Source organism: Nyctibius grandis, chromosome W, assembly GCF_013368605.1.
Source record: "Nyctibius grandis isolate bNycGra1 chromosome W, bNycGra1.pri, whole genome shotgun sequence".
In the NCBI taxonomy this organism is placed as follows: Eukaryota; Metazoa; Chordata; class Aves; order Nyctibiiformes; family Nyctibiidae; genus Nyctibius; species Nyctibius grandis.
In genome coordinates, this window is record NC_090694.1 from 7,510,788 (window position 1) to 7,531,424 (window position 20,637).

The following is a 20,637-nucleotide window of genomic DNA, read 5'->3' on the forward strand; positions in this document are numbered from 1 at the left end:
CCCATGACAAGCATCACAGATACTCAGACCCTGCCAGTCCCTGCAGCAGGCATCCTGGCTACCCCAGAGGCTATTCAGATCTCTGCACTGGGTACTGTGATTACTCAACTCCAGGCAGCACTTGCTGCAATTACCCAGACACTGGTGACAAGTGCTGCAGCTATTCAGCCCCCAGTGATGGGTGGTGCAGCTGACCTTGGGATTCAACCAGTGCCAGTATCAGTTGCCCCTGTACAGAAGACAAAAATCACAAAAAGAACAGGTCACAAAGGCCTACCAGGGACATCACAGGAGGACGAGCCATAGGTAACCACTCCATCTCTATCCCTGAGTGAGCTGTGAGGTATATATAAAGATTACAGCTGTCATGAAGGTGAGCAATTTATTACTTGGCTGCTCTGCTGCTGGGATAACACAGCTGATGGTTTTGACTTAGAGGGCAGAGAAGCGAAGCAGCTGGGACCAATGGCTAGAGAAGTAAGTATTGATAGGGGTCTTGTGAAAGGTGCAAAGCCCCTCACTCTCTGGCCAGGCCTCCTGCTAACCATGAGGAACAGGTATCCCTTTAGGATGATGTCATATACCACCCAGGCAAGTGGACAACCATTGAGAGAGGTGTTAAGAATCTGAGGGAAATAGCTGTGCAGGAGCTGATTTTTGTGACCTGAGTGACCCACAGACACCAGTAGATCCAGATGCACTCAGAGTTACCAGACCCATGTGGCACAAGCGAGTACTGAGGGCAACACCGTCCTTTGCCAACACATTAGCATTATTTAGATGGGCAGATGCTGAGGCACCAATGGTAAGTGACATAGATAAATAAATGCAGCAATATGCAGACAATTTCTTTTCCTCCCCATGGGCTGGAGTCTCAGCTGTGGAAAAAACATCTGATAAATCCACAGAAATGCTCAGTAAGCTATTGGAAAAATTGTCCCAGATGGAGGACAGACTCTGCTCCCTGCCTGTACTGACAAATGTCTCCACTATTGGGAGAAAGCGTTCCCCTGCAAGGCCAGCTCAGGAAAAATGGTACACATCATGAGCCACCCTGTGGTTTTTCCTGCGTGACCATGGGGAAGAGAGAGAAAATGGGATGGAAAAGCTACCTCGGCTTTATGGACACGCGTACGTGAGTTGCAAGGTGAACTGATTAGAAATGGGGCTTCTTCCAGGAGATTTGTTGCTCCAGCTTCCAATGGGAAACTTTCCAGACAGCATAGGTGTGCTTCGGATCCCTATTTACCAGATGTGAATAATGGGGATCAAATTCATGTGAGCTGCTCGAACTGAGATGTCGATAATGGACACTATCCTCAGGATTAGAGGAGCCATGCCTCCAGCCAGGTGGAGGAGTGGGACAACTGTGTTTTTTGACTGTGCATTCAATGGCCTGGCACATCAGAAACACAGCAGTATAAGGCTCTAGTGGACACTGGTGCACAATGCACCCTAATGCCATCAAACTATAAAGGGACAGAATCAATTTGTATCTCTGGTGTGACAGGGAGCTCCCAAGAGCTGACTGTATTGGAAGCTGAAGTGAGTCTGACTGGGACTGAGTGTCAAAAGCACCCTGTTGTGACTGGCCCAGATACCTCATTGTCCTGGTTTGGCCTAAACCAGGCCAATTTTCCTTTTGGTGATTTTTACTTTCAGCTAAGTCTCTTCTAAGTAACTGCACTTTCTGAAACTAACTGCGTGTTTTGCAGACAGTGTCTGCTTCTAGGACTGATAATGCTCGAAGTTTGTAGTTATCACTGAGGCACTGGTAGGGATGTTATGCAGAAAGGCTCTTGCTGTACTTGTTCTTAGAGAAACCAAGGTCACTGCTAAATTTCTCACTGCTTATGAGTGAAGAGACACAGGGGGGGTTGCACCTGCAGGGAGGAGCAGACAGGGCAGGTGACTCAAAGTTGACCAACGAAGGTATTCCATCCCATACACATGAGGCTCAGTATAAATCGGGGGGATCATGAGGGTCTCAGGGTTTCTTGCTTCTGGGGCCTTTTTCTCCCTTCTCGCCCTTCTGGTATGGCTGGTGTCCAAAGAGTACTCTGTCCGTTTTCCTGCTGCCCCTGATCCGTGCATCCCTGAATCCAGTTCCCGTCCATCGCTGACCCCAGCCTGGGCCTTCCCAGAGCCTGCCCTGCAGTGCCAGTGGTGATGTGATCAACATAGGGGGAGCATTGTGCTCTAAACATTGTTACGGACTCTGCTTATGTAGCAGATATTGCGCAGCGTGTTGATCGTGCGCTACTCAAAGAGGTAAACTCAGAACAATTATTTTTGTTGCTAAAAATGCTATGGACTGTAGTGAACCAATGTATGCATAGGTATTATATCTTGCATATTTGCAGCCACACCGGTCTGCCAGGATTCATATGTGAAGGGAATGCGCGTGCTGACGCCCTTGCAGCCCCCGCTTGGACCCCTCCAGTGCCAGACCTAGTTCATCAAGCATTTCTGTCTCAGCAGTTTTTTCACCAAGGAACTGGACCGGGCTGCTGGCGGCCCTGACGTTGAAAGAATGGAGCTATGTTCTTGAAATGGTTAAACCTGAGAGTGAAGAGGAATATAGCAAGAAAACAGGATGTGAGAAAAACAAGATACGGAGTGACATTCCAGCTGCCAACCATGGACTCATGGCTGGCGCGTGATGGCCAATCAGCGGTTGTGGTTGGGCACTGTCCTGGTTTGGCCTAAACCAGGCCGATTTTCCTTTCAGTGATTTTTGCTTTCAGCTAAGTCTCCTCTAAGTAACTGCACTTTCTGAAACTAACTGCATGTTTTTGCAGACAGTGTCTGCTTCCAGGACTGATAACGCTCGAAGTTTGTAGTTATCACTGAGGCACCGGTAGGGATGTTGTGCAGAAAGGCTCTTGCTGTACTTGTTCTTGAGAGAAACCAAGGTCACTGCTGAATTCCTCACTGCTTACGAGTGAAGAGCCGAAGGGGGGTCGCAGCTGCAGGGGGGAGCGGACAGGGCAGGTGACCCAAAATTGACCAACGAGGGTATTCCATCCCATACACGTCATTCTCAGTATAAAGCGGGGGGATCATGAGGGTCTCGCTCTCTTTCTGCTATGGCCGGTGTCCAGGGAGGACTCAGTCTGTTTTCCTGCTGCCCCCGATCCCGATCCGTGCGTTCCTGAATCCAGCTCTCGACCATCGCTAGGCCCAGGCTGGGCCTTCCCGGAGCCTGCCCTGCAGTGCCGGTGGTGACGTGGCTGACTTCAGGGGAGCTCAATCTTGGTTTTATATATATATTTGATTATTTCTATTATTATTATTATACTCTTTTTCATTATTATAGTTTATTAAAACTGTTTTAATTTTCCAACCCAGAAGTCTCTCTCCCTTTTCCCTTTCCCTTTCCCTCTGGGGGGAGGGGGGGGGATAACAGAGAGCATCTGCCACAGGTTTAATAGCCAGCCCAGCTTTAAACCGTGACAGGCACGTGAACAGCGAGTGCAACCAATCCTAAATCTAGCCAGCTAGAGGGGGAAGATATAAAAAATGGAGTAAAATAAACATGGGCACTTTAGCTTTTTGCTTTGCTGTCTGCTTGGAATTTCCTTCTGTCTTCTGTCTTTTTTTGACCGCTGTGACAAATATAACAACATGACGACAGGCCTTTGAACAGATTAAACAAGAGATTGTTCATGCAGTAGCCCTTGGACCAGTCCATACGGGACAAGATGTTAAAAATGTGCTCTGTACTGCAGCTGGGGACAATGGTCCTACCTGGAGCCTCTGGCAGAAAGTACCAGGGGAAACTAGAGGTCGACCCCTAGGATTTTGGAGTCGAGGATACAAGGGCTCCGAGACCAATTACACTCCAACTGAAAAAGAGATACTGGCAGCATATGAAGGAGTTAAAGCTGCTTCAGAGGTAATTGGTACTGATGCACAGCTTCTCCTGGCACCCCGATTACCAGTACTGGGCTGGATGTTCAAGGGTAAGGTTCCTACTACTCATCATGCAGCTGATGCTACATGGAGTAAATGGATTGCATTATTTACACAGTGGGCTTGAATAGGACACCCTAATCGCCCAGGAACCTTAGAAGTGATCATGGACTGGCCAGAAGGCAAAGACTTCAGATTGGCACCAGAAGAGGAGGTGACATGTGCTGAAGAAGCCCCACCATATAATGAACTACCAGACGATGAGAAACAGTATGCCCTGTTCACCGATGGATCCTGCCGTCTTGTAGGAAAGCATCGGAAGTGGAAAGCTGCACTATGGAGTCCTATATGATGAGTCACAGAAGCCACAGAAGGACAAGGTGAATCAAGTCAATTTGCAGAGGTGAAAGCCATCCAGCTGGCTTTAGACATTGTTGAAAGAGAAAAGTGGCCTGTGGAGAAAAGGACTCAGCACACGATCCAATGTGAATCAAGCATAAGCTGTTTATTACAAAAAAAAGACCCTTTTTATAACATATTTGCTTCCGTACATGCAGCCAGGCCCTGTCCATGCAAAAACCCGATTGGCCCCCCCGTTTCTGCCACACACTGTCCACATGCCCCCCTGCAACCTCCCATTGGTCAGTCTTTTCACCATCCCCCTGTGCTGTAACATGATCCTGCAGGTGCCAAGTCCAGCACTGTTCACAGTGATGTTTACTGTCAAGTATGCAGAGGCTCTGTGGGAAGCACACAGGAAATAGGCCTGTGGCTTTGCTTAGAGAGCTTGTTGACTTCAGCTCTTGATTCTTTCCGTTAGCTGCAACAATATCCCCCAACAATTCCCCCTTTTTGTTTTAAAAAGATCATGGATACATCCATATTTCCTTCATTCCCACCATTTTCTCAGGCATCATAGGATCAGCAGATCCCATAAGTTCTTGAACCATCCATACCTTTTTCACTGCTGATTCTATCATGCCCGAGACACACCGCAACAAACAGCATCCAAACAACAACATCAAAAATATTACCCGTGCCCATGTGCTAAGAGAAAGAAAATTAATAGCAGTCCTATTTTGCAGTGTAGCGTGTCTGAGTCTACATCTAACAGCAAATTACTTAAGGCTGCAGAAGTAGCATTGGTCTGTTTTGAAAGCCAGCATCCCAACTTATTCAAGGTACTTAATGCTCTAGCAGCAGCTGCTCCAGGCACTAGTAAAGAAGCTGCAAAAATTTTTAATGTAACCCAAACATTGGTTTTCGGTTGAGATGGTATCCATGCTGTAAGGCTTACTATGAGAGTATATAGAAAAACAGCTATATACAACCCTCCCATCTTCAAGTGACTGTCTCCTGATTCTGAGTTACTTCTTTTTCCTTTCCCATGGCAGGATGCACACACCTGGCTGGCATCCAATGAGGTCCTACATCTGTGGAAACACAAGCATAACCCCATCCCCAGGTTAAATGATGTGGTCCTGTCCATTGCCCTGTTTGCAAATCTCGAATAAAAACTTTTACACCAGGTTCCATCTGTGATCGTCCCTTCATTGATCCAAAATGCATTACAACAGGAGGATCAGTTTTATCAGTTCGAATTTGGAGAAAGTTCAATACATATACTGCCTTGTCCAGTCTAGCTTCAGGTGTCTCACCACTCATTCCCCCTTTTTGTTTTAAAAGCATGCGTTTCAGAGTCTGATGTGCTCGCTCGATGATCACTTGTCCCATGGGAGAATGAGGGATGCCAGTGATATGAGTAACACCCCAAGCCTGTAAGAAGGCTTGCACCTTAGCAGAATGATAGGCGGGCCCATTATCAGTCTTTATCTGTTTAGGGATGCCTGCAGTTGCAAACGCTTTCCGTCAATGTCAAATAACATGGCCAGCATTTTCACCTGTTTGTGCTGTAGCAATAAGCAAGGAAGAAAAAGTGTCAATCGTTACATGAACATATTTTAACCTGCCAAATTCAGCAATGAGTTACATCTGTTTGCCAAATGTCCAAGGCCTGCAGTCCTCGAGGATTAGTTCCTTGTATCTGCATAGGTCGTGGTAGTTGTTGACAATCAGGACACATAGCCACGATATTCCGAGCATCACTGTGTGACAAATGAAATTGTCGTCATAATGCCCGATATCCTTGATGAAAAAACTCATGTGACATACGTGCCTGCTGTTTAATGTCTGGCACCTGTACAGTCATTGCAGTAGAGTTTGTAGGGTCAGAAACCAAAGAGTCCACTCGGGCGTTGCCTTCTGCAATAAACCCAGGCAAATTAGTATGATTTCTTACATGTAGAACATAAAGCAATGCAGTTCAGACTTGAATTTCTTGCCACAGACCTTGCAGCAATTCAAAAATACACTGATTACGTGTATGCTCTATAACAGATCTATCCAATTGCTTTACAATGCCAGCTACATATGCTGAATCAGTAACCAAATTAAAGGGAGTGAGGAAATTTTGAAATACTTCTAATACAGCTCATAATTCTACCACCTGAGGTGAACCCTCTTGTTGTACTACTATAGATTCCCATTTGCCCTCAAAATACCAGACAAGGCCCGCCTTGCCTGTTTTCCCAGATCCATCCGTAAAAATGGTAATTCCCTCCACAGGAGTGTCTGCGCACAACACTCTCGTGGCAATTGGAAGTTCCACACTCAATTTTACAACAGGATGGGAGGGCAAGTGGTAAACAACCTGTCCCGAGAAATTCTCCATGGCTGTTTGCAAAGCAAAGCTATTAGCCATACACTACTCAAAATATTGAGCTGCAATAGGAACGGTTAGTGATGCAGGATCTCTGGCCAGAAGCTCCTGACATCACATCCGTCCTTTGATGATAATCTGTGCCAATAGTTCTGCAATCATGGGGACAGTTTTCTTTGTTTTCGAAGGTAGAAACCACCATTCCAATATGTGTAACGGATCTGACCATTCTGAATTCCATTGACCAATTATTGCATACAGAATTTGCTTATCAAACAAAGTGACAATTTGTATTTCCTGATTCAAATCAATATGATGTACAAATTTGGAATGTAGCCTGCTTTCTATTTCTGTAATCAGTTGCTGTACCTCTGCAGTAGTCTGTCGTGGTGCTGTTAAATTTGTGTCCTCTGCTAACAACTGGAATAGCACATGCCTTTATCATAGCATTCAAATCTGGCTCTCCAGGTAAAGTTTCAATAATTTTTTGACAATCAGCATTAGCATTATCCCTAGCTAATTGCTTAACTAGAGTATCTTGTAAACCAACATCAAAAACTTGCTTTTCAACTGCTTCTTGTAGCCTCTCAACAAAGGATAAAAAGAGCTCCTTGGGTCCTTGTCTTACAGGAGTATATCTGCGTATTGTACAGGTTGAAAAATTATCCTCCCTAGTTGCTTAAAATCCCAAGGAGTCAAAGTATCCATTGTCAACAGCCTTAACATTTGCATACATGGGGGAGAATTCACCCCATATCGAGCTACATTTCTTTGTAGATTTTATACCACCTTCCATGAAAAAGGAACATGTGAATGAGGCTGTCCTGCTGCAGGGTCATTGAAAATCACAGGATAAGCAGAAGGACCAGTACTAAAAGACCCAGATTCACCCGCTGCACCTCCCTTGCCTCCCAGTTTCTCTACCACCTCCCACTCCCCCTCCTGAGCTGCCGATGATTTTACAGCCTCCCAAAATTTCCCAGGATCCCGAGGGAACACAGTAATCCCAGGTAAACTAAGTAATTTATCTGGTGTGGGCTGAGGGGTTTTAATACTTAGCCAACTAAGCGCCTGAGACAGTTCTTCATCGTCAGCAGGTGGCGCAGAAGGAGGTGGTGCAGTTATCGTCAGGGTTGCTCCACTGAAGGGTGGCAACCTCGGGTTCGCAGAGGGTGGTCGCTTTATGTGCCGGGGCTTCTGTACCACCCCTTCGTCATCCGATTCTGGGGTGCCTGTGATCAATAAGTCTTTATAATACTCGGCCACCACATGAGGAGTGGTAGGTATCGGCAACTTCACCTTAACTGATGGTGCACTTGTAGATTCTTCTGTCATTACCTTCTTTGATTTTTCTTCTCCTGGAACATTTGTCCCTTCATTCTTTGACGCAAGAGGAGGCACAGAAGTGCTGGGTACTAATACAGGAGGCTCCAAATCCTCCTTCTTTTCCTCTTTGTCTTGCTGTTGCTTTACTTTTTGTACAGTCTCTTTCATTACACACCATGTCATTAACAGTTCCATGGGAGCTTTATCTCCCTTTGTCGCTGCCTCAAAAAGGGCAGATCCTAATCCTTCCCATACTGTTAAACTGAAGGCAGTAGTAGCAGATGCATCACATCCATTCTTTTTCCCCCACAACAACATTTTTCACAACGATGGGTCCGGGAGACTTACCCCCCGTTGTTTCAAGACAAGCTGCCACATAGACAAGACCGTACTTTCTTCTTTAGTTATAGTACCCCCCATCGTGCCCCTGGTGGCTCACCGATTCCACGGTGTCTTCTACCAAGTTCCCGGGTAAGCAGCTCTGCCTGCTGCTGTTCCACCAGCAAAACCCTCTTCCGAACGTGCCTCGCCAGCCGGACGATCACATCAGGGTCGGCAGTTGCGGAGAAAAGGACTCAGCACACGATCCAATGTGAATCAAGCATAAGCCATTTATTACAAAAAAAAGCCCCTTTTTATAACATATTTGCTTCCGTACATGCAGCCAGGCACTGTCCATGCAAAACCCGATTGGTCACCCCACTTCTGCCACACGCTGTCCACGCGCTCCCCTGCAACCTCCCATTGGTCAGTCCTTTCACCATCCCCCTGTGCTGTAACATGATCCTGCAGGTGCCAAGTCCAGCACTGTTCACAGTGATGTTTACTGTCAAGTATGCAGAGGCTCTGTGGGAAGCACACAGGAGATAGGCCTGTGGCCTTGCAGGTGCTAAGTCTGGCAGAGGCTCTGTGGGAAGCACACAGGAGATGATAGGCCTGTGGCCTTGCTTGGAGAGCTTGTTGACTTCAGATCTTGATTCTTTCCGTTAGCTGCAACAATATCCCCCAACAGTGGCCAAGTCTGTATCTCTATACTTACTCATGGATCGTAGCAAATGCCTTGTGGGGGTGGTTAAAGCAGTGGAAGCGAAGCAACTGGCAGCGCAAAGGGAAACCTATTTGGCCTGCTGAATTGTGGCAAGATATTGCTGCCTGGCTAGAGAAACTAGTCGTGAAGGTACGTCATGTAGATGCTCACGTACCTAAAAGTTGGACCACTGAGGAGCATCGAAACAACCAACAAGCAGATCAGGCTGCTGAAGTGTTCCCAATAGACTTGGACTTGGAACATAAAGGTGAACTATTTTTAGCTCGGTGGGCTCATGACACTTCAGGTCATCAAGGGAGAGATGCAACATACAGATGGGCTCGTGACCGAGGGGTGGACTTAACCATGGACTCTATTGCACAGGTTATCCACGACTGTGAAACGTGCACTGCAATTAAGCAAGCTAAATGGTTAAAACCTTTGTGGTATGGGGGGCAGTGGTTGAAATACAGATATGGGGAGGCCTGGCAGATTGACTATATCACATTCCCTCAAACCCGCCAGGGTAAACGTTATGTGCTTACCATGGTGGAGGCGACCACTGAATGGCTGGAAACATACTCTGTGCCCCATGCCACTGCCCGAAACACTATTCTGGGCCTTGAAAAGCCAATCTTGTGGAGACATGGCATAGCCAGAAAGAATTGAGTCAGACAATGGGACTCATTTCAAAAACAGTCTCATAGATAACTGGGCCAAAGAGCATGGCATCGAATGGGTATATCACATCCCCTATCATGCACCAGCCTCTGGGAAAATTGAACAGTATAATGGGCTTTTAAAAACTACCCTGAAAGCAATGGGGGGTGGATCCTTTAAAAATTGGGATAAGCATTTGGCACAAGCCACCTGGTTAGTTAACACCAGAGGATCTATCAACCGAGCTGGCCCTGCTCAGTCAGATCTTTTACATACAGTAGAAGGGGATAAAGTCCCTGTGGTGCATGAAAGCAATCTGTTGGGAAAAACTGTCTGGGTTCTTCCTGCTTTGGGCAAAGGCAAGCCCATTTGTGGGATTGCTTTTGCTCAAGGACCTGGAAGTACTTGGTGGGTGATGCTGCAGGATGGTCAAGTCTGCTGTGTCCCTGAAGGTGATCTAATTCTGGGTGAGAATACTTAATTCTGAACTGTATGATGTTAATTGTTACTTAATACTAACAGTGTTCAATAAGTGTCTTTCAGGTTAAGACAGTGGCAATGAGACCGGAGCTAGCTTCATCAAGTGGTGTTCAGTAACCTCCTCAAGACTGACATATTTAACCTGCAACCCATGGGCATGAACCGTGACAAAACTCATACCATCTCTCCTGAGAGAATTCTATGCCAGATGGAAATCCATAATCCTGAACTACATGAATTTAATGAAATTTTGTATAGAGATGAATCATAAACTAGTGATATCTGTATATATTTGAAAATGAAAAGGTAGTGGTGATCTGAGTATGATGTGAATGGTATGGAATAAGGGGTGGAATGTCCTGGTTTGGACTGAAACAGACCAGTTTTCCTTTCAGTAATTTTTCCTATCAATCAGCTAAGTTTCTTCTAAGTAACTGCACTTTCTGAAACTAACTGCATGTTTTGCAGACTGTCTCTGCTTCTGGGACTGATAATGCTCAAAGTTTATAGTTATCACTGAGGCACCGGTAGGGATGTTATGCAGAAAGGCTCTTGCTGTACTTAGTCTTAGAGAAACCAAGGTCACTGCTAAATTCCTCACTGCTTATGAGTGAAGAGCCAAAGGGGGGTCACACCTCCAGGGAGGAGCAGACAGGGCAGGTGACACAAATTGGACCAATGAAGGTATTCCATCCCATACATGTCATTCTCAGGATAAAGCAGGGGGGGATCACAAGGGTCTCGCCCTTCTTCTTGGGGCACCTTTTCCCTTCTCACCCCTTCTGATATGGCCAGTGCCTAAAGAGGACTCTGTCCATTTTCCTGCTGCCCCTGATCCCTATCTGTGCATCCCTGAATCCAGTTCCTGTCCATCACTGGGCCCAGCCTGGGCCTTCCCAAAGCCTGCCCTCCAGTGCCGGTGGTGACGTGACCAACTTCGGGGGAGCTTGATTTTGGTTTTATATATATCTGTATATATTTGATTATTTCTATTATTATTATACTCTTTTTCATTATTACAGTTTATTAAAACTGTTTTAACTTTCCAACCTGTAAGTCTCTCTCCCTTTTCCATTTCCCTTCTTGGGAGGCTTAACAGAAAGCATCTGCCACCAGTTTAATAGCCAGCCCAGCTTTAAACCGTGACACCTGGTTTGACCTAAAACAGAACCAATTTTCCTTTTAGTGATTTTTACTGTCAGCTAAGTGTTTTCTACATAACTGAAGGCCAAACCAGTACACCCATGCATTCTTGCTATAGATTACCTGAGGAGAGGTTATTTCAAGGACCTGAGGGAGTACCAGTGGATGTTTGGTGTAGCAGCTGTGGAGACAGAAGAAATGAAACAGCTGTCTACCCTGGCCAGTCTATCAGAGGACCCTTCTATTGTGGGGCTGCTGAGGGTCAAGGAGCAAAAGGTACCCATCACTACTACAACGGTCCACTGGCAACAATATCATACTAATAGAGACTCCCTGATCTCCATCCATGAGCCGATCAGTCAACTCAAGAGCCAAGGAGTGATCAGCAAGACTCACTCACACTCTAGTAGTCCCATATGGCCAGTGTGAAAGTCTAATGGGGAATGGAGACTGACTGTGGACTATCATGGCCTAAATGAAGCCCATGACACCTAGGAAAGCTGTGTCTCCTTTTTGTTAGTTGGCAGAGACATCACTGTTACTTTGTTAATCACATCCAGTGGGATCTGACAGCAGCCATCTTGCCACTTGATCCATAAAAACTGGATCTCTTGTGCAGGTCCCTTGACCTTTCTGCATTTGATGGCAAAACCAGCTTCTAGAAGGATTCGAATGATTTTTTCCCCTTTCTCAAAAACTTCCCCTGCTGTATTACCCCATACAATGATGTCATCAATGTACTGTAGGTGTTCTGGAGCTCCACCCTTCTCCAGTGCAGTCTGGACCAGTCCATGGCAAAGCATGGGGCTACGTTTCCACCCCAGGACAGTCAATTCCAGGTGTACTGGATGTCCCTCCAGCCTATACTCCACTACCAAAGGAATGAAGAAAAATGCATTTGCGATGTCAGTTGTGGCATACCACTTGGCTGCCTTTGATTCCAGTTCATAATGAAGCTCCAACGTGTCCAGTACAGCAGCACTCAGCAGTGGTGCGACTTCATTCAGGCCACAATAGTCCACAGTTAGTGTGTTAGAATCTCTATTAGTACAATATTGCCATCGGTGGACCGTTGGAGTAGCAATGGGCACCTTTTGCTCCTCGACCCTCAGCAGCCCCACAATAGGAGGGTCCCCTGATAGATCGGGCAGGGTAGACAGCTGTCTCCACAGCCACTACACCAAACACCCACCAGTACCCCCCTCAGGTCCTTGAAATACCCTGTCCTCAGGTAATCTATACCAAGAATGCATGGGGCATCCGGGCCGGTCACAATAGGATGCCTCTGCCACTCAGTCCCAGTCAGACTCACTTCAGTTTCCAATACAGTCAGCTCTTGGGAGCCCCCTGTTACACCAGAGATAGAAATTGATTCTGTCCCTTTATAGTTTGACAGTTATATGGTACATTGTGCACCAGTGTCCACTAGAGCCTTATACTCCTGTGGTTCTGATGTGCCAGGCCATCACATCCAGAGTCCAAAAAACATGGTTGTCCCTATCCTCCACCTGGCTGGAGGCAGGGCCCCTCTAGTCCTCAATGTAGTGTCCATTATCGACATCTCGGTTCAAGCAGCTCACGTAGATATGATCCCCACTATTCACGTCTGGTAAATAGGGATCTGAAGCACATCTACACTGTCTGGAAAGTTTCCCATTGGAAGCTGGAGCAGCAAGTTTCCTGGAAGAAGCCCCATTCGTAATTGGTGTACCTTGCAACTCATGTACATGTGCCTGTAAAGCCAAGGTAGCTTTTCCATTCCATTTCCTCGTGTCCTCTCCATGGTCACACAGGAAAAGAGACAGGGTGCCTCGTGATGTATACCGTCTCTCCTGAGGTGGTCTTGCAGGGGAATGCTTTCTCCTGATAGTGGAGACATTTGTCAGTACAGGCAGCGAGCAGAGTCTGTCCTCCATCTGGGACATTTTTTCCAACACCTCACCAAGCAGTTCTGTGGATTCATCAAGATAGTTTTTCCTCAGCTGAGATGCTGTCCCATGGGGAGAAAAAAGATTGTCTGCATATTGCTACATCTGATTATCTATGTCGCTTACCATTGGTGCCTTGGCACCTCCCCAGCTAAATAACGCTAATGTGCTGACAAAGGACAGAGGCACGCTCAGTACCCACGTGCACCACGTGGGTCTGGTAACTTTGAGTGCATCTGGATCTACTGGTGTCCACAGGTCACCCAGGTCATAAAAATCAGCTCCCGCACAGCTATTTCCCCGAGATTCTTAACACCTCTCTCAGTGGTTGTCCACTTGCCTGGGTGGTATAACACATCATCCGTAAAGGGATACCTGTTCCTCATGCTTAGCAGGAGGCCCTGCGCACCAGTTGCAAGACCCCTATCAATACCAACTTCTCTAGCCATTGGTCCCACCTGCTTGGCTTCACTACCCTCTAACTCAAAACCCTCAGCTATGTTGTCCCAGCAGCAGAGCAGCCAAGTAAGAAGTTGCTTACCTTCATAACAGCTGTAATCTTTACATGTATCTCACAGCTCACTCAGGGATAGAGATTGAGTGGCTACCTCTGGCTCATCCCCCTCTGATGTCCCTATTAGGGCCATCATGACCTGCTCTTTTCTGATTTTTGTCTTCTGTACAGGGGCAACAGATACTGGCACTGGTTAAGTGCTCAGGTCAGCTGCACCACCCATGACCGGGGGCCGATTAGCTACAGCCCTTGTCACCAAGGTCTGAGTAATCACAGTACCCAGTGCAGAAATCTGAATAGCCTCTGGGATAGCCAGGATGCCTGCACTGTAGGGACTGTCAGGGTGTGATTTATTTGCGATGCCAGTTGGGGGTGCTGGGGCAGCTACAATGTCTGTCATAGGGGCTAAAGCTGCTGTGGTGCCTGGTGCAGGGGCCAGGGCTGCTACAGGGCCCCTTACAGTGGTTGCAGCAGCTGTGCTGTATCCACCCCTATACTGATGTTTTACTCTAAGCAAGAGCAAGAACCAAAAGACATTCAAAAGGCTGAAAATACAAGCATAGTAGTTGAAACATCCCAAGGGTACTTAAAGTTCTCAAAAGCTGTTGAAATCAGCCTCAAGGGAAAAGGAAATTACATGTCACTCCCATTCCATAGAAATCAGAAATGGACACAGTTCCAAAAGAATTTATAATACCATAAACTAATGCCAAACAACATAGCACAGCAACAACTCTAATTCCATGCCCAGAAGTGATAAACCACACAAAACCAGTAAGAAACAGTAACAAAGCCACAAATTTGATTAGCCACACCAAAAGCAACTGTAAAACCAAAAACTAGATAATTCTGCTCAACAACCATATTATTGACATCAACATAATGAATGCTTGTAGCAAAAGCAGTCAAATTTGAAAAATTCAACCCTCCAAGACTCTTCAATCAACAGTCTATGCTTCTCCTAGGTAAGCTATTTATCTTGGGCACCAAATTATCTATCTCTATTGAGCCTTCATCCAGGGCTAAACAATAACCAGTTGTTTTACTAATCAAGACCCCTCCCCTGCTAAAAAAGGGAATTGGGAAAAGAAGGGAAACTCATGGGTTAAAACTTAAACGGATTTAATAAAATAGAGAAACCAATATCAATGCTAACACAAAACACACAAAACTATACTTCGCCCACAAAGTGGTAATAAGCCCTCCCAGAGATAGTAACCATAGAAAATAAGAAAAAGAGATAAACAATCAAAACACAAAAAGTACCTACCCTTCCTCCCCAAGCTCTCCCTTTTATAGTGAACCAGACGTTTATATTATAGAACACACCTGTGGGCCAGCCTGGGTCAGCTGCCCTGGCTTACTGCTAATGGCCTTGATCACCACACCACAGCTGGCCACAAACTGAAACAAAATGTAACAGAAAATTGATTCTATAAATTTTATCCCTGCAAAACCAGGACAGATCATGAGCCCTCTCTTCGAAGTGATTCAGAAGAAGAATGACTTTAAATGGGGCCCTGAGCAAAAACAGGCTTTTGAGCAAATTTAACAAGAGATAGTCCATGCAGTGGCCCTTGGACCAGTCCGGACAGGACCAGATGTAAAAAATGTGCTCCACACAGCAGCCCGGGAGAATGGCCCTAGCTGGAGCCTCTGGCAAAGGGCACTGGGGGAGACTCAAGGTCGACCCCTAGGGTTTTGGAGCTGGGGATACAGAGGATCAGAGGACCGTTATACCCCAAATGAAAGAGAGATACTGACAGCCTATGAAGGAGTTGAAGCTGCCTCAGAAGTAATTGGTACTGAGGCACAGCTCCTCCTGGTGCCCCGATTGCCAGTGTTGAACTGGATGTTTAAAGGGAAGATCCCCTCCACACATCATGCAACTGATGCTATGTAGAGTAAGTGGGTTGCATTGATTACTCAGCGGGCTCGAACAGGGAACCTCAACACCCAGGAATTCTGGAAGTAATCATGGACTGGCCAGAAGGCAAAGATTGTGGAATGTCGCCAGAGGAGTGTTGCCGCTTGTCTGCGGCAAGCTCCGTTCGGTTGCTGGCTGGCCTGAGGCTATCCGCACCCCAGGGCCATTGAGCACTGACACCAATGTGAGGATGCAACAAATGGCGTTTATTTAACTGCGCAACAGCCTTATATAGTTGTCTTGTCCCGTACGAACTCGCATGATACTTGCACATCCTGCTCCTTTCGCCACGCCTACCTTCCGTTACAGCCCGAGATTTTCCGGTCGCTGTACCCTAATCTACCTACATTTCCCCCTCCCCATGCTTCAAGTCATGCGAAGTAAAGCGTATCGCTGATTCTGGAGCCTTGCGTCAAAGCGTAAGCGTAGCTGGCGGATACAACATCCCGAGCCCAGGTTCTCCAGTAAGATTCCCCTGCAACTCCTGAGATGCAAAGCAAAAGCAAGCTAATCATGAGCGCATTGTTCAAAGCTTTTGTTTCACTCAGCAACGGCCGCCGTTCCTCATCTTTCTTGGCACCCCGCCGCTTTACCAGACTCTCTGTACTGTCATGACTCCTCACGTCTGAAGGTCGAGGCTGGTGCTGTTTCGGCTTCCCCCACAGGTACTCCTGCAAAACATAAAGCTCGGACAGCGTACATATTACTTCGGGTTGAGGTTTTGTTTTAAATCAGGGCGCAAACAGCGTGTAGGGACCCACTGTATAACATCATCCCGTTTGATGGCGGCATACCCCCTCCCGTGATGTAGCAGCTCCCAACCTGTTTCCCACTCCGCTGTCCCAGGGAACCGAACCTTGACTGGGGGGCCCACTTCTGGCACCCCTGGACCCCAATGTCGCTCAATTGGGGCACGCTCTTGGTCTCCCCGGGCAAAATGATTTAAAGAATAAAGAGGGCGATGTAAAATGTGAGATTGGTAGTTGACAGGAATTACGTCTGGGAATCCTTCCCCCTCCCCAAGAATCTTAATTCTGTGTTTTTGTTTCTTACTCAAACCCGGTTCCCTGTGTCTCGCAGAGCCCAGTCAGAGAATCCCAGCCTTGGTTACCCATAAATCCTGCTCTCTGTTGTTGAGCCACAACGGCTGTATTAACCATTCGTTGCACAGTTTTCTGCAAACATGCAAACAAACAGGGTAACACAAGTAGGATAATGCCTATTATAAACATTCCCATAAGCAGACTCTATCTACAAAACATGCAGTTTACTTCAGAACATACTGTTATTCTCTATTATTCTAGCTGAAAGGAAAATTACTGACAGGAAAGCTGATTCTGTTTAAAGGTAACACAGAGCAGGCCTTTTAGAGCCTACTCTGAGGCCTACTCTTGCTAAACCGTTGCTAAACCATCCGGTATCAATTTCCCCCTTTGGAAGTAGTTAGATTTATTATCTCACTACTTCCATATACTATTCTCAATGATTGCCTCAACACAACCCATGCAGATCCCTATGATAATTATAATCACAACTATATAAACTATTCCCTCTAATAATGTGGCTAACCATCCTTTTAGAGACAATCCACCGTACTCCTGCGCCTGTAGAGACAGAAACATAACCTCGACCCATTAGTAATAGTTCCCCTGGTCCCAACCATTCGTTAGTACCTGGTTCCCTATACCACACTTTGCCTTTGTTTTGCACATAGCTTGCTCCCTGTCAAACTGCCTCCCAATGTATTACAATTGGGGGTCGCTCCTTATCTCCTGCTAAAGTTAAATGGTTAAGTATATAAACAGCTTTTGCAAGTCTCTCAGAAGGTTCAGTCTCCTCTCCCCCTTTTTGTTTTTGCAGAAGCTGTTTCAATGTACTATGAGCACGTTCCACAATCGCCTGACCCGTAGGCGAATGAGGAATCCCAGTGACATGTGTAATACCCCATAGTTGACAAAATTGACGAAAAATCTATGAACAGTATGCTGGTCCATTATCAGTCTTAAGTTGTTGTGGAACCCCAAGACTTGCAAAGCAAGCAAGTAAATGTCATTTGACATGACGACCTGTTTCCCCAGTTTGTGCTGTTGCCCATATTACATGTAAAAACATATCAACAGATACATGAACATATTTGAGCCTTCCAAATTCTGCAATGTGAGTAACATCCATTTGCCACAGTTGCAACGCACTCAACCCTCGAGGATTTACCCCTATTCCAATTCCCATGCCAATTTTCTGACAACTAGGACAAACACTAACTAATTTACGTGCTTGTGCCATGGTGAGGTGAAATTGTTTCGTTAACATTTTCGCTGATTGATGAAAGAATTGATGGGATAGGTGCGCTTTTTCAAATAAATTTGGTGATATTTGTGTATAGGACACAAGTGTGTCTGCTTTATTATTTCCAATGCTCAAACCTTGATCAAATTGATGACTACGAATGTGGGTGACAAAATAAGGTATCTCTCTGAGGTTTATTGCTTGATGCAACTGTAGCAAAATGGTGTAAAGTCGCATATTTCTTATTGGTCGCATAAAAGCTCTTTCAATTCAATTTACAATGCCTGCTGCATAAAGAGAGTCTGTTACAATATTGACAGGTAAATCCTTCCATTTTACAAAAACCTGATATATCGCAAAAAATTCAAGTGTCTGCAATGAGTCCTCAGTTTGTCCTGAGAATTTACAATGTTTCCATTGTCCATCCTCTTGCCAGGTAATAACTGCTGAATGTGATCGCTTTCCTGCATCAGTAAAAACAGTTAGTCCAGTCACAGGTATCTCTGATCTGATAGGATTTTCTTCCCAATCCTGTTTGCAAATAAACTGTAGCTTTTTATCTCTTGGCAAATGTGTTAACAATTGTCCAGTAAAGTCCTGTAAGGCTATTTGAAAAAGAGTTGACTGATTTGTTAACCACTGTAGATATTCCTTTCTGATAGGTAAATAGATAACATCTGAGTCTAGTCCAGTAATGTCTGTAATCCTTTTATGTACTTAGATAAGCAATTGTGCTATTGCTTCCACTCTGGTACAAATTGTTGTTTTAGGATGAAATACCAAAGAGTCCACTCGAGCATTGCCTTCTGCAATAAACCCAGGCAAATTAGTATGATTTCTTACATGTAAAACATAAAACAATGCAGTTCGGATTTGAATTTCTTGCCACAGAGCTCGCAGCAATTCAAAAACACACTGATTACATATATGCTCTATAACAGATCTATCCAATTGCTTTACAATGCCAGCTACATATGCTGAATCAGCAATCAAATTAAAGGGAATGGGAAAATTCTGAAATATTTTTAATACAGCTCGTAATTCTACCACCTGAGGTGAACCCTTTTGTTGTACTACCATAGATTCCCACTTGCCATCAGAATACCAGACACGGCCCGCCTTGCCTGTGTTCCCAGATCCATCCATAAAAATGGTAGTTCCATCCACAGGAGTGTCTGCGCACCACACTCCTGTGGCAATTGGAAGTTCCACACTCAATTTTATAACAGGATGGGAGGGCAAGTGGTAAACAACCTGTCCCGAGAAATTCTCCATGGCTGTTTGCAAAGCAAAGCTATTAGCCATACACTACTCAAAATATTGAGCTGCAATAGGAACGGTTAGTGATGCAGGGATCTCTGGCCACAAGCTCCCGACATCGCATCTGTCCTTTGATGATAATCTGTGCCAATAGCTCTGCAATCAGGGGAACAGTTTTCTTTGTTCTTAAAGGTAGAAACAACCATTCTAAAACATGTAACGAATTTGATCATTCTGAATTCCATTGACCAATTATTGCATACGGAATTTGCCTATCAAACAAAGTGATAATTTGTATTTCCTGATTCAAATCAATACGATGTACAAATTTGGAATGTAGCCTGCTTTCTATTTCTGTAATCAGTTGCTGTATCTCTGAAGTAGTGTGTCGTGGCGCTGTTAAAGTTGTGTCCCCTGCTAACAATTGGAATATAGGCTGCAATTGTGACGACGTAAGCCCCAAGTACGGCCGCAGCCATAACTTGAGCCTTATGTTCCACAGTACCCACTTTTGCACATGCCTTTATCATAGCATTCAAATCTGTTTTTCCAGGTAAAGCTTCAATGATCTTTTGACAATCAGCATTAGCATTATCCCCGTTTGACACAGGTCCAAGGCTTGGCAGCCGCACAGGTTAACCCCGTGTGGAAACACCAGTCCTGCGCTCCCTGTGGTTTGGGCTGCGAGTTAACTGCATAGGCCTGGAACTGGTTGGGAAGATTCATTTGTGTCAGCATACGGTTCCCCCCCCACGTTCTTTCTCCAGTTTCCCTGCATTCTGCAGCTGGTTGTTATCAGCTGACCTTGAGCATTATACTGAGACCTGCACAGCTTCACAAAATGCCCTAGCTTCCCACAGCAATGACACATCAAAACAGAGTTATCTCTCCCACTCAGCTTCAACTTCTTAAGGCAGTTTTTCTTAAAGTGACCTTCCTGTTCGTATGTATAACAAGGATGTACTACCTTAATTGCCGCCGCAAAAGTTTTTGCTAAATACTCCATCTGAAATGTGGTGGTTCCTACTTTCTCACAAGCATCCATTAGCTCAGTTAAGGTGGCATTACTATTTGCCATCCCCGCAGCAACCCCTCTGCAGTCCTCACCTGTGTTGTCCCTCGCCAACTATAGTGGTAATGCTTCTCCCACAACCCTCCAATCCAACAGTTGCCAAATATTTCCTCCCTCAGGACCCGCACCCACAATCACCGGATATGCCCGTGGAATCACAACTCCTTCTAATAACGCATCTCGAATGACCCCTTTCCATTTCACTCTTCCCTCACCTCCCCCCCTTCCCCTGTATACGCGGGCGGACGCTGACACTCTCCCTCACCTCCCACATTACCAGATGGACGCAAACCTCCCCCCCTGCCCTGATCTAAAGGTGGAGTAGGGAGTTGTAAAGGAGGTTGAGGTGGCCCTAATACTTGTCCCGAACACAGAGGGGG